Genomic DNA, 15,468 nt, shown 5'->3' on the forward strand with positions numbered 1-15,468 from the left:
ATTTTTTGAGAAGGTCGGGACCGGTAATCTGAAAAGATTGTTGTGATGAAAATTAATTTTAACTATTTTCGCAATTACGGTTGTCTCCAGCCGACACAGAAAAACAATGTCGTACTTTACTAAGGATTATTATAATGTCTTGTGTGTTATTTGCGTTATGGATTTCATTTGGCTGACTTGGTTCAAATGGCTCTGAGCACTATGGGACTTAACATCTATGGTCATCAGTCCCCTAGAACTTAGAACTACTTCAACCTAACTAACCTAAGGACATCACACAACACCCAGTCATCACGAGGCAGAGAAAATCCCTGACCCCGCCGGGAATCGAACCCGGGAACCCGGGCGTGGGAAGCGAGAACGCTACCGCACGAATTGGCTGACTTGTATTGTTTCAATTTTCACAAATGTTGACGTATTCTGAAATGCCTTTTGACATGTTTATTTAACTTGTGATTTTCCGGTAAGTGTTCAACACTGATTTCGTTGCTTGTCTATCGCTAATAACGTCTATTGATTTTCTACATTATTATCAGTCAACTTGATGCCTGAGAACACTCTTTATTCCCTTTCTTTTATTTACCTCAATTTTGGATCTTGGTAGAGCTGTGTTCCGAGCAAATAGTGCTGGTAACTACGCCGTTAAGCGCATAACAACATTCGCCTCTGGTTCAAGAATGATATCACTGATAATTCTGCTCTGTATTTAAAAATGTTCTTCGCGTCAAGTATACGAAATGATTTAAAGATTGTATAGCGTTTATTGTTCTGTCTCTAGTTCTCATTTTTCACGGTCTATAGTAAAAAAATATGCAACTGAGACGAAAAAATAAACGATATACTTTTTTAAAAAAATATTAACACAGTTGCTGAGTTCTCTCACGTCGAATACATTAGAAATAGTGTGTATGAAATAAGTTAGCTACCTAAGTAGGAGACCTGTCGATTAATACCTCTGTTGTCGTTTCACATTACAGTTCTTGTACTTCATTATCCTTGTTACCTCCTTCTCTCCTCTCTTTTGCTTATTCCATGTAAGCTTGTCGTATTAAGAAACTTTTTTATCTCATCAAATTGTTACTCTGTAGTTTATTTTCTTCACAAAGGCTTTGTTATACTTCGATCTTCACGCGCGCGACTGCTACGGTCGCAGGTTCGAATCCTGCCTCGGGCATGGATGTGTGTGATGTCCTTAGGTTAGTTAGGTTTAAGTAGTTCTAAGTTCTAGGGGACTGATGACCACAGCTGTTAAGTCCCATAGTGCTCAGAGACATTTTGATCTTCACGCGGATTTCTTTGCATTTGTGACTGTTACTGAAATTTTGAATGTCTGTTTTGCTGATTTGACTATCTCAATGCAATTTAAACATTATGGGCAGTAAGTTACGCCTCAGCTTATTGACATTTATAGTACTGTTTATTGCTTCAAACTCTGGAGCGGTACCGTGACAATGTCTAACTATATCTCCATGGTACAAGACCGAGCAAACCCCATCTCCGGTGGGGCGAATTGACGCAATTTATGCACATCTTTTCTTGTTGCAGGCGCACGAACGTCAAATAAGTTGCCGTTCAAAATACTGTCATGCAATCGTACCTTTACACTAATAATTCAAACAATATTCCTGAAATCACAATATGCTGACATCGCTTCGAGGGAGAATTTGAAAACAGCGTACCCCATCGAATGAATCGCATGACCAGGGAAGCCAGGAATTTTATTCCTCAACCACTAGTTAACTCTCCTAATAGCATCATATAGTTTATTTACATCTACGCCATTACTCTGCGGTTGGCAGTCAAATATTTGGCCGAGAGTTCACAGAACCACTTTCACAGTGTTTCTTGAACCTTCCACTCCCGAACATGACGCGGTGAAAATTAACACTTAAATCTTTCCCTGGGAGATAAGATTTCTCTTGTTTTGTTACGATGGTCTTTACTCCCCTCATAGGTGAGGGTCAAAAAATTATTTTGGCATACGGAGGAAAAAGTTAGCGATTGAAATTTCGTGAGAAGTTCTCGCCACAACAAGAAACGCCTTTGTTTTAATGACTGCTACCGCAACTCGCTTACATACATGTATCACACTCTCCCCTATTTCGTGGTGATACAATCTAAATGTCATTATTTTATCTTTTTCGATATTCTCCTTCAATTCTATCAGACAAGGATCCCATATCATGTAGCAGTACTCTAGAGGAAGACACAAGCATAGTGCCGGCAGCCTTTAGTACTTATAGGGAGGACTTTACCCTTTCTGTTGCTCATGGTCAATTACTGTCACTTTTCACACCATACAGATATTTTGTGCAAATGATTTTTTAATTAGTTTCGACTTTTTCATAACATTAATAGACGGTACATTACAACATCGTGGAAGCATGGAAGCACAATATAAACTATGTTTTTCTCATCCATTTCTATTTCATTTTTGGTCATTAATCCTCGGCTGTCAAACTTAGTTAATAATTTCTGAACACAATGATAAAAAGAATGACATTTGTGGAATTCCATTTCTTCCTCTTCTTCTGCTTTTACTGCCTCATTGGACCACTTCAGTCAATAATTTAGTGGTCACCTTCTTCAACAGACTTTTTTCCGAATTTCATAGCATCTTTTCATTCGTTCTGATCTTTCTGGCGGTCCCCACCTACAAATTCCGTTTTCATTGTTTTTCGTTTGTTTTTTGTTTAAATTTTATTTTTATGTTTTACACTTTCCTTAATTTCCTGTTCCGCTTTTCAAATCGTCAAGAGCTAATTCTAGCTGTTTCTTATCCTCCCTTAATTCCTTTATCCATTCTACATGTTGCTTCATGTTCCACAGTTTCTGTATAATTTTTCTCGATAATTTGCTTTCCGGTGTCCTCATAATTTGGACAAAAAAAGATATCTTTTTTTCCGTGACGTATCTGTAATGGTATTTAGTTCGTTATGCGTCACTTCATTAAGCTTTGTTGTTGTCAGTATGATTATGTACTGCTCATGTATTATGTATAACGTGACGATATCTTATTAGATATAAGAGAACCCAAAGTCTTAGCAACACTAGGTTGAAAATTCTTAATAAAATATACGAAAAAATCAGTTGCACTGCAAAGATGATTAAAAGCAGCAAACTGTAAAAATACATGCCTCGTCCGTGGACAGGTTACCGCATCTAACTGAGGTGTGCCCCAGTTACCACGACATATTCAAGTCTCGCTCGCTAACGAGAACATTTTGAAATATTTTCAGTCTTTTCTTTTGTCAGTTTAGAGGAAAAATTGAGTTTTCACAGAGGGCTTGCTCGTAGCTTCCATTACCTCTTTTGCGACGGAATGAAACGCAAATAAAAATAATCAGCGAACTCTCGCGAAGCGCAAGGAACAAATGTTGGCGCTCCGGAATGATTGCAAGCGGAAATAACTGCCGGCGGCCGGGGGGATCTGAAACACGACGCTAATTTCCCGCATTTAATTTGCCGGCGTAAGGACGGAAAGCGCTCTTGTGTTCCTCTACATTAATTAGGTGTGTAATCACGGCGGCGTTTTAATGAACGCGCAGCAGCGCGTGGCGCAGCCAGACGATAACGCGCCGGCCATCTCGCAGCCGGCAGCCAGCGGCTCCCGCCAAGCCGTGTCGGCCACACGTCTCCGCTGTATTGCACCCGCTGGGGGACGGACTTGTTCTGCCCAAAAAAGCGTAGTTCATTTTTGTCCAACAGTACTGTCTTCGTAGATTCTGTCACTTCTATTCCACTTACATTGGATTCCACAAAGCGGGGAAACATCACAGAGAGAGAGGCGTGACTGTAGAAGAATATACAGGAAGGCGGAATTATTTCGTTGTGTTAATGCTGCACGAAACTGCAAAATGGAAGCCAGGGGCACTACGATCAACTACAGTTACTGTACACTCCGGGCAACTACGAGTGCGTGCTGAAAAGTAATGCCTCCTAATTTTTTAATAAAACCAACGCCATTAACATTCTACATCTTTCTTCTTCATACCTACATATTTATTTCTCAACTTAGTATCAGTGGTAACGAACACATTTCTCCCAACGATAGACCAGTCTGTTGATACCGTCACTGTAAAATGTTTCCTTTTGCTGACGGTGCCGCAACCTCACCTGTGCCAACACCCCTTCATTACTATCAAAGTGAAGCCCTCGAAACTGTTATTTAATTTTTGAAAACGGATGAGTGTGTGTGTGGAGTGGCACTGTCATGCTGAATGAAAGGGTGTTCGATATATGGACGATCTCGTCGAATTCGAAACTCGAATACAGCACCCTTTTTCTCACGCAGCAGCGTACTCACCTTAGACACTAGCAGGTTAAACGCTACAATTCGGAGAGCTCTAGCGGCTGAGTGATGTAAGTATGCAGATGTGAAGAATAAAGATGTAGGACATTAACAACGTTTCATTTATTTAAAAGAGTAAGTTTGTTTATAAATAAATCTTCTGCTACCAGTCACGATTATTCTTTATTTTACTTTTCACACGACGCGTTTCGGGAAATGATTCCCATTTTCAAGTGCGTTTCTTGTGTGCATTAAGCCATTTCTATTGATGTTGTCAATATAAATGGCTTAATACATACAAAAAAATCACTTGAAAATGGAAATCCTTTCCCGAAACGCGTCGTGCGAATAGTAAAATAAAGAAAAATCGTGACTGGTAGCAGAAGATTTATTTATAAACAGACCTATTGTTTTCACAGTCGCAGGCTTCCAAATCCATTTATAATGGATCAAATCAGATATTTAAAAGAGCTTTAAGCGTTTTGTTCAAATGTTCAAATGTGTGTGAAATCTTATGGGACTTAACTGCTAAGGTCATCAGTCCCTAAGCTTACACACTACTTAACCTAAATTATCCTAAGGACAAACACACACACCCATGCCCGAGGGAGGACTCGAACCTCCGCCGGGACCAGCCTTTAAGAGTTTTCGCATAAAAATACGGAGGTATCGCTTTTCAGAACGCCATCGTGTACCGAACGTTTCTGATAGCAGAATGAGGTCGGTGCTGTGACAGAAGACAATCGGTATATCTGAATTCATTGCTTGGTCTCGAAACATGGTGTGCCTTGAAATTTACGTGCCTCGTTTTGTAAAAAAGTACATTGGCTTGTAATTAGCTGACTTAGTGCTTGTGAAAATTAAATGCGAAGTAGGCAGAAGCTTCCTACATGGGACGCATGACACAGTTAAGCTAAGCTAAGTTAAGCTAAGTAGCTTGGGCACTAACTGCATCTGCTATAAAATACGTGCGTGTTTGACACTCAGTACCACCTCTGCATCTCTTATACTTTTAGTATAAGCGCGGAGGGTAAAAATAGTAGAGGGTGACCAAGAGATGTATACACTAAGCAGTTTCAGAAGGATGTAGCTTGCAGCAGTTACTCAGAGATGAAGAGGCTTGCACAGTGTGGAGTAGCGTGGGGAGCTGCATCGAACCAGTCTTTGGACAGAAGACGACAACGAAAACAACATCAGTTTTGATTCGCCGTTAGTCTGTAGGGAATCTGATGTTTGTGGTTTATTTTACTAGACGATTCAATCCCTACTTTTTAATTGTCCATCTAAATGCATCATATTCCATTACTAAATGATGTACGAATCAGTTTGCACGGTTCACTTAAGTACAGACAAGAGGCAGTGTAACACCCTGCACTTCTCAGTACAACTACTGCAAAGTACACTGTGATACAACTTACCAAAAATTGAATGTCATATAAACAAAATATGTGTCCCGTCTGTTTTTAAGGTTGCTGAATACGAAAATAATTTGTAGATTTATTTATAACCTCTAGAGGTGTTGAGGTATATATATATATATATATATATATATATATATATATATATATATATATATATATATATATATATATCGCAAAATATATGAAAAATATGAAAAAATACCAGTTATCTTAAAAACGTATTTTTTTCCTATCTCTGGTATTTTGTTGCTGGAGCGTTCGTTTTCACCATCCAGCAATAATAACTTAGCAACGAAGCACCGCATTTCTTTTTATAATTTTACTCGATCACTGAAATGTCCTTATGTAACCACTCGCCATGTTCGCCGCTACCATCACCACAATTTGGCAATAGGAAATCTAGATGTGGATCAGTGAAATGTTGCAATTCAGTTGTTCATATGATCTCATCAGATCATCCACAAATTGTCTGAAATTTTCAGCTTTGAAGTTTCCCATAAAACCACTCCAAACATTCTCTTCTTATTGTTCAGCATTAATTCAAACTTATTGTCTTTAAAAATTTCTCTAAACTGTGGACCGACGAACACATATTCTTTCACTTTTTCAAAACTGCGCCTAGGTAACTTTTGAAGTAAGTAAGTGAATACCAAAATAGTCATTTGCAACTGATGGTTTTACGAGGTTTTTCGTAAGCCTCATTTTTAAATTTAATCCTGGGAGCAAAACATTGTTTCGCTCTATCAGGGGTTCATACATCTTTCATTCTAGGAGTTAACGTCTGTATCATGGGCCAACATTTCTGAGAATAGCGTTTGTCTGGACCGCAGCTATCCCACTCACAAAGGAAACAATAGGACTTGGTGTAACTGGATTGCATCCCTAATAAAATGGGAATAGCTTTAAAATCTCCAGACACTTCCCACTGGCATCTAGTGTAGTCTTCTCCTATCAGGATGTTCTCCTGTTTATATGTGCTGCTTTTTCGTTGGTGGGGAACACCACAGGAGTGGAATGAAACTCTCCACAATTACCTAAAAGTACTGCTTTCAGACCTGTCTTCGAAGCATCACTAAACACTTGTCAATGCTCACGACTATGCTTCATACTCAATGCCTCCGTCAGAACAGCTACGTCTTTACAGCGTTTCGTAAATGATGTCACTTTCACGGAATGGTGTAGATACTTCCACTGTTGTAACCGCCATGCGATAATTTCTGACTTCTTTCTATGGAGTTCTAGATCCCTGATGAGATCATTAGCTCCTCGTGTATTCTTGTGATTCGAGGGTGGTGTGCTTGGAAAAAGACCTATATCTCTAGAAGTTGGTGGCTGCTCATATTTAGTTATGGAAGCATAGCTATCTCCCTTAAGTCCCATAAGATTTCACACACATTTGAACATTTTTTTTACGCATTTGCAAGACAATTTGTACTTGCCTGTAAGCAGTAAATTGTCAGTTGGAAGTACATCACAACACATTTATCACGGAAGCATTTAGAGATACGTCAAAATAAGACCACCGTCTTATTTCTAATACTCGCCACGATGCTGTTATCCGACCACAAAACTACTGAACACGTGGTGGACATGACCACTGCTGTACCCGATCACGTGATGATACCTTCCTGTGAGAACGATTACACGCTCAATCAGTGCAGCTAATTGCTTTATGCGTGGGACTCGATATTTTGCATCAAAATGCGTAAATAATACTCCAATTCGAAAACTAAAGCTGACATCCGAATTTTAAATTTAATTTCAAATTCACTGGCACCGAATTAACAAAGATTAACTGATTTCATTTCCATAACATTTTGTGTGCGGGACACTGGAATTTTCTTATTTAATTTGCGAATTGAAAGCGAGAGATATGTGAAATCTGTTAAAGCTTCTGAAGCTGAAAACTGCTACAACACATTTTAAAACAAATAACGTTAGAGGAATTACAGATAATAATACAAAACAGGCGTTGTAACCATTGCCATTGCCGATGCTGCTGTAGTATTGGTACAAAGTGAAATGTGCTCCGTAAATACCTTGAAAGCAAATGCACAGCTTTAGTACGAGTTTATAAAGCTGACATAGCTGCCTGACACAGATACTCAAACATATTAATTAATGGAATGTGGCAGCAGTACAGAAATGCAATGATAACACGTGGCAAACAGTAAGTTATTCTCTGATATGATAAGCAAACACTGTCCGCTTTATACACCGTAAAATACGCGATACGTGCTTGGCAAACAGTGGAAAGTCCTTTAAACCCGTGCTATATTTGGGTCAGTACTTTCCTTCTTTCTGATTTATGTCAGAGTGTTTGTGTCGCCATTACTACACAGCGATGCCTGGTGGTGAGAGTGCACACTTCACAGAAGACGCAATACATTAAAAAACATATTCGCACAGGCAACATCGATGGCTAGATTTTTTGTGAACCCGAAATTTAAATAAAACTACCGGACAACATTGTAGACCATAATGAATTAAAAGATCGCCTTTTTCAAAGAAATAGGTGATGATGAGTACACAGAAGGAAACATAAGCACGCTGTAGCTTCTTGACACATTACAGACCTACGTTTGCAATCGACAGTTTAATCGTCTCTATTTCTTGTTTCGTTCAGTTATCCTGATGATGAGCGGGTGGACATGGTACTCCATGGTGTGCAAAAACTACGGAAGAAAGTAACTTTCCAGTGATGTATATCTGCCACGTAAAACAGCTCGATGAAATTTGGACCATGCTCCAATGTAGTACAGAGGATAAATGAAACAAATACGCAGTCAGACGAATAGAAATGACACTTCCGTTCAAAAAAAGAAATACAGTAATTACACTGAAGTCACCTCAATTTATGTCGGGGAAACGGCCAGGTCAGTCCATTCGCCGAATATCCTTTCATTCAAAGACATTTTCCATCTCCGATGTTCGCTACGACGAAGTCAGGGCTGAATTGGTCCCTGAAGTGACGCACGTGGACGCGGAGCACAACCTGAGAATAACGTTGACCGGTAGATTTGGAGATGAGTTCGCCCATGCCGCACCATGCCTCCCACCCCATAACACCTGAACCACCAAAACGATGATGTTCGACGATGTTCCTTAGCGTATTACGTATTCACACATCCGCTTTGGAAAGATACGTCCATCATTGTCGAACACAATCGTTTTGGAACTGAAGGTGTTGTGGTTGGTGGAAGGCCTAATGTTGTATGGGCGTACTGACCTCCAAGAACACCATGCGCTTACAGCCCAAGGCCGTTGTGAAACTTTACGCCGGCCGGTGTGGCCGAGCGGCTCTAGGCGCTTCAGTCTGGAATCGTGCGACCGCTACGATCGCAGGATCGAATCCTGCCTCGACCATGGATGTGTGTGATGTCCTTAGGTTAGTTAGGTTTAAGTAGTTCTAAGTTCTAGGGGACTGATGACCTCAGATGTTAAGTCCCATACTACTCAGAGCCATTTTTGGAAACTTTACTCCTTCTCCACGTGCCTCTTTTCAGGGGTGCATCTGGTCCTGACAGCATCGGACTGCGTAGCTGAAAGGGCTTTTGCAAAGAGAGGCCTTGAGGATCCCCTGACTTAAATCCCATCCTAAATGCGGCGAAGACCATCCAGCAGTTGTCAACCGCGCTGGTAGAGGAATGGAATGCCAAACCACAACAGGTGTTTACCAACCTTGTGGCTAGCATGGGAATACATATCAAAGCACGTACTATCATCCGTGGTGGTCACACACCCTATTAACAGTCATGTTCTGTCTTTTTCATTGTCCAGAGAAGTATCATAAATCATGGTAACTGCAGTGTAATTATTGTTTTTTTCATGCCCGCCCAGTTAGCCGAGCGGTCTAACGCAAAGCTTTCCGGAGTGGGAAGAAGCGCCTGGTCCCCGGCACGAATCCGCCCGGCGGACTTGTGTCGAGGTCTGGTGAGCCGGCCAGTTTGTGGTTGGTTTTTAGGCGGTTTTCCATCTGCGTCGGCGAATGCGGGATGGTTCCCCTTTTTCCGCCTCAGCTACACTATGTCGGCGATTGCTGCGCCAACACTTCTCCACGTACGCATACACCACCATTACTCTACCCTCTACTACCACGCAAACATAGGGGCTACACTCGTCTGGTGTGAGACGTCCCCTGGGGGGGGGGGGGGGGGGTGCACCGGGGGCCGAACCGCACAATAACCCTGGGTTCGTTGTGGGACGGCGGAGGGGTGAAGTGGACCACTACGGCTGCGGCGCGGACGGAGCCTCTCCGTCGTTTCTAGGTCCCCAGTTACATACAATACAATTATTGTTTTTCAATAAGTTTTGACTATCATGCACTGACCACTGACAAATTGATGCCACAATCATTAAGTCATTTCTGTGCACACGCTTTGAGCCAGTCCTGAGTTGAAGAATAATCTTGCTCACACAGTGTCACAAAATTATCATCGAATATTCTCTGTCACATTTATTTCGGAAATTAGAAAGTTACATTGTGTATGTGAAAGAGCTATTCGCTGTTAACAGTTAGCAAAACTCAAGAAACAGGTGAACAATAATACACTCTGATGTTCAGAAAAAAACGAACGGCTAGAGATGGGACATTCATATTCACAGGAAATGTACATTAGTATGTTCTGCAAATATGATTAGCATTTGAACCACGTTGCCCGCGGGTTCAAGACCAAAATTGATATCGCGGCGCAGCGCCAGCTACCGGTAAAATGTGCCTGCGGCTTTCGTTGTCACTATAAAACGAAGGTCGCCTCGCAGATGTATGCGCGAACCCTATAATCAGATCTACATCTACTTCTACATCTACATTTATACTCCGCAAGCCACCCAACGGTGTGTGGCGGAGGGTACTTTACGTGCCACTGTCATTACCTTACTTTCCTGTTCCAGTCGCGTATGGTTCGCGGGAAGAACGACTGTCTGAAAGCCTCCATGCGCGCTCTAATCTCTCTAATTTTACATTCGTGATCTCCTCGGGAGGTATAAGTAGGGGGAAGCAATATATTCGATACCTCATCCAGAAACTCACCCTCTCGAAACCTGGCGACCAAGCTACACCGCGATGCAGAGCGCCTCTCTTGCAGAGTCTGCCACTTGAGTTTGTTAAACATCTCCGTAACGCTATCACGGTTACCAAATAACCCTGTGACGAAACGCGCCGCTCTTCTTTGGATCTTCTCTATCTCCTCCGTCAACCCGATCTGGTACGGATCCCACACTGATGAGCAATACTCAAGTATAGGTCGAATGAGTGTTTTGTAAGCCACCTCCTTTGTTGATGAACTACATTTTCTAAGGACTCTCCCAATGAATCTCAACCTGGCACCCGCCTTACCAACAATTAATTTTATATGATCATTCCACTTCAAATCGTTCCGCACGCATACTCCCAGATATTTTACAGAAGTAACTGCTACCAGTGTTTGTTCCGCTATCATATAATCGTACAATAAAGGATCCTTCTTTCTATGTATTCGCATTACATTTGTCTATGTTAGGTGTCAGTTACCACTCCCTGCACCAAGTGCCTATCCGCTGCAGATCTTCCTGCATTTCGCTACAATTTTCTAATGCTGCAACTTCTCTGTATACTACAGCATCATCCGCGAAAAGCCGCATGGGACTTCCGACACTATCTACTAGGTCATTTATAAATATTGTGAAAAGCAATGGTCCCATAACACTCCCCTGTGGCACGCCAGAGGTTACTTTAACGTCTGTAGACGTCTCTCCAACATGCTGTGTTCTGTTTGCTAAAAACTCTTCAATCCAGCCACACAGCTGGTCTGATATTCCGTAGGCTCTTACTTTGTTTATCAGGCGACAGTGGGGAACTGTATCGAACGCCTTCCGGAAGTCAAGAAAAATAGCATCTACCTGGGAGCCTGTATCTAATATTTTCTGGGTCTCATGAACAAATAAAGCGAGTTGGGTCTCACACGATCGCTGTTTCCGGAATCCGTGTTGATTCCTACATAGTAGATTCTGGGTTACCAAAAACGACATGACACTCAAGCAAAAAACATGTTCTACAATTCTACAACAGATCGACGTCAGAGATATAGGTCTATAGTTTTGCGCATCTGCTCGACGACCCTTCTTGAAGACTGGGACTACCTGTGCTCTTTTCCAATCATTTGGAACCTTCCGTTCCTCTAGAGACTTGCGGTACACGGCTGTTAGAAGGGGGGCAAGTTCTTTCGCGTACTCTGTGTAGAATCGAATTGGTATCCTGTCAGGTCCAGTGGACTTTCCTCTGTTGAGTGATTCCAGTTGCTTTTCTATTCCTTGGACACTTATTTCGATGTCAGCCATTTCTTCGTTTGTGCGAGGATTTAGAGAAGAAACTGCAGTGCGGTCTTCCTCTGTGAAACAGCTTTGGAAAAAGGTGTTTAGTATTTCAGCTTTACGCGTGTCATCCTCTGTTTCAATGCCATTATCATCCCGGAATAGCCCTCCTTACGCTAACTTTGACATCGTTTAGCTTCTGTTTGTCTGAGAGGTTTTGGCTGCATTTAAACTTAGAGTGAAGCTCTCTTTGCTTTCGCAGTAGTTTCCTAACTTTGTTGTTGTACCACGGTGGGTTTTTCCCGTCCCTCACAGTTTTACTCGGCACGTACCTGTCTAAAACGCAGTTTACGATTGCGTTAAACTTTTTCCATAAACACTCAACATTGTCAGTGTCGGAACAGAAATTTTCGTTTTGTTCTGTTAGGTAGTCTGAAATCTGCCTTCTATTACTCTTGCTAAACAGATAAACCTTCCTCCCTTTTCTTATATTCCTACTAACTTCCATATTCAGGGATGCTGCAACGGCCTTGTGATCATTGATTCCCTGTTCTGTACATACAGAGTCGAAAAGTTCGGGTCTGTTTGTTATCAGTAGGTCCAAGATGTTATCTCCACGAGTCGGTTCTCTGTTTAATTGCTCGAGGTAATTTTCGGATAGTGCACTCAGTATAATGTCACTCGATGCTCTGTCCCTACGACCCGTCTTAAACATCTGAGTGTCCCAGTCTATATCTGGTAAATTGAAATCTCCACCTAAGACTATAACATGCTGAGAAAATTTATGTGAAATGTATTCCAAATTTTCTCTCAGTTGTTCTGCCACTAATGCTGCTGAGTCGGGAGGTCGGTAAAAGGTGCCAATTATTAACCTAGCTCGGTTGTTGAGTGTAACCTCCACCCATAATAATTCACAGGAACTATCCACTTCTATTTCACTACAGGATAAACTACTACTAACAGCGACGATCACTCCACCACCGGTTTCACGCAATCTATCCTTTCTAAACACCGTCTGTACGTTTGTAAAAATTTTGGTAGAATTTATCTCTGGCTTCAACCAGCTTTCTGTACCTATAACGATTTCGGCTTCGGTGTTTTCTATCAGCGCTTGAAGTTCCAGAACTTTACCAACGCAGCTTCGACAGTTTACAATTACAATACCGATTGCTGCTTGGTCCCCGCATGTCCTGACTTTGCCCTGCACCCGTTGAGGCTGTTGCCCTTTCTGTACTTGCCCAAGGCCATCTAACCTAAAAAAACCGCCCAGCCCACGCCACACAACCCCTGCTACCCGTGTAGCCGCTTGTTGCGTGTAGTGGACTCCTGACCTATCCAGCGGAACCCGAAACCCCACCACCCTATGGCGCAAGTCGAGGAATCTGCAGCCCACACGGTCGCAGAACCGTCTCAGCCTCTGATTCAGACCCTCCACTCGGCTCTGTACCAAAGGTCCGCAGTCAGTCCTGTCGACGATGCTGCAGATGGTGAGCTCTGCTTTCATCCCGCTAGCGAGACTGGCAGTCTTCACCAAATCAGATAGCCGCCGGAAGCCAGAGAGGATTTCCTCGGATCCATAGCGACACATATCATTGGTGCCGACATGAGCGACCACCTGCAGATGGGTGCACCTTGTACCCTTCATGGCATCCGGAAGGACCCTTTCCACCTCTGGAATGACTCCCCCCGGTATGCACACGGAGTGCACATTGGTTTTCTTCCCCTAAGTAAGTTTCAAACAGAACGTATTATTGGCATGAGAGAATGTGATACATCCAGTGTGAAACTGCTGTTTTTGTACGACCAAATGTTTCGACAGTGCAACAGGGTGTGCAGAATGGTTCAAAGAAGGCCTTAAGAGCACCAAAATATGGGTCAGGTCGTACCACCCGGCTCCTCCCCCCCCCCCCCCTCCCCCGACAAGATCTTTCTTACGGCGTTGCAGGACAGATCTGCGTGCCGGCCGGGGTGGCCGAGCGGTTCTAGGCGCTTCAGTCTGGAACCGCGCGACCGCTACGGTCACAGGTTCGGAATCCTGCCTCGGGCATGGATGTGTGTGATGTACTTAGGTTAGTTAGGTTTAAGTAGTTCTAAGTTCTAGGGGACTGATGACCTCAGATGTTAAGTCCCATAGTGCTCAGAGCCATTTGAACCATTTTTGAACAGATCTGCGTCCTCCTTGGCTCTGGGGCAACAGTGTAACACATCGCACACTATTAGGTGTGAGAGCCAGTCGCCGTTTATTACGGCACGGATTACGTGCGCGTCGTCCACTTCTCCGCCTACCTATGAAGAATACGCAGTACCATGCTAGACCGCAAAGGTGTATGGAACGACGCCACTGGGGAGAGGAATGGTATCAGATAGTGTTTTCATACTATCCAGGTTCAAAATGATGACCGCATTTTGGTTCGCCGCATCACAGCCACTGCATTCGCACAAGACATACAGCGCCAGCTCGAGGCCTTGTAGTGTGCGGTGCTATTGAGTACAACCACAAATCAAAGTTGGTGAGTGTCCAAGGAACTGCGATCAGTGTGACTTAAGTGAATAACATTCCGCTACGTGAAGTATAGCCTTTCTCCAACCCACCCCAGATGCCACTTTTCAGCAGGACAACGCACGAGTACATGTTGATGCACTAAAACGTGCCTTCTTGCTGTCACAGGATGTCATCATTTCGCCCTGACCCGCCAGATCATGTGACTTAACGGCAATCGAAAATGTGTTGGATGTGGTGAAATGACGGGTGCAATGCTGTGATCCAACGCCGACCACCACAGATGAACGTGAATGCAGCACGGATGGCTACCACAGGACGCCATTTTCCCCGTATTTGCGACAGTGCCTCCACGCATGGAACACGTTATGTGGGCCCATGGCGGACCCCGTGCCTACTAGGCAACAGGACACATGCTGAACCGAAGTGACTGTAATGCTAATCATTTCCGCAGAACGTACTAATGTACATGTCTTGTGAGTACGATTGCCCTGTCTCTAGTTCTTTAAGGTGTCCTGATTTTTTTCTGAATATATATGTGTTGCACAGCATTATCGCATCATATTTGGACTTTTAAGTTTGTGTAACATATTAGACATGTATTCACTCAGCAACACAGTTACATCTGCACCAACGTTAAAGTCTATTCGCAGCTATTAACTACTAGCTACGTGACAGAGCTTACACTTTATTGTACCATATATAAGATTTCGCTGAAAAAAGTTGCACAAACATTCAGTCATGTCTTTATAATATTTCAGAGAGTTGCGAACGTTGGCATCTTGCTATAAATGCTCAGAAATATAAAACTGTGTATTTTATGAACTGTAACAAAAACCGTAGAACTCCATGACTGAACAACAATGAGTCACAATTACAACTGTTCAACTAGTACAAAAACCTGAATGTTACGTCTGGTAGGGATATGAAATAGAACGATCACATAAACTCACTTCCAGGTGACA

Source organism: Schistocerca piceifrons, chromosome 1, assembly GCF_021461385.2.
Source record: "Schistocerca piceifrons isolate TAMUIC-IGC-003096 chromosome 1, iqSchPice1.1, whole genome shotgun sequence".
Lineage (NCBI taxonomy): Eukaryota > Metazoa > Arthropoda > Insecta > Orthoptera > Acrididae > Schistocerca > Schistocerca piceifrons.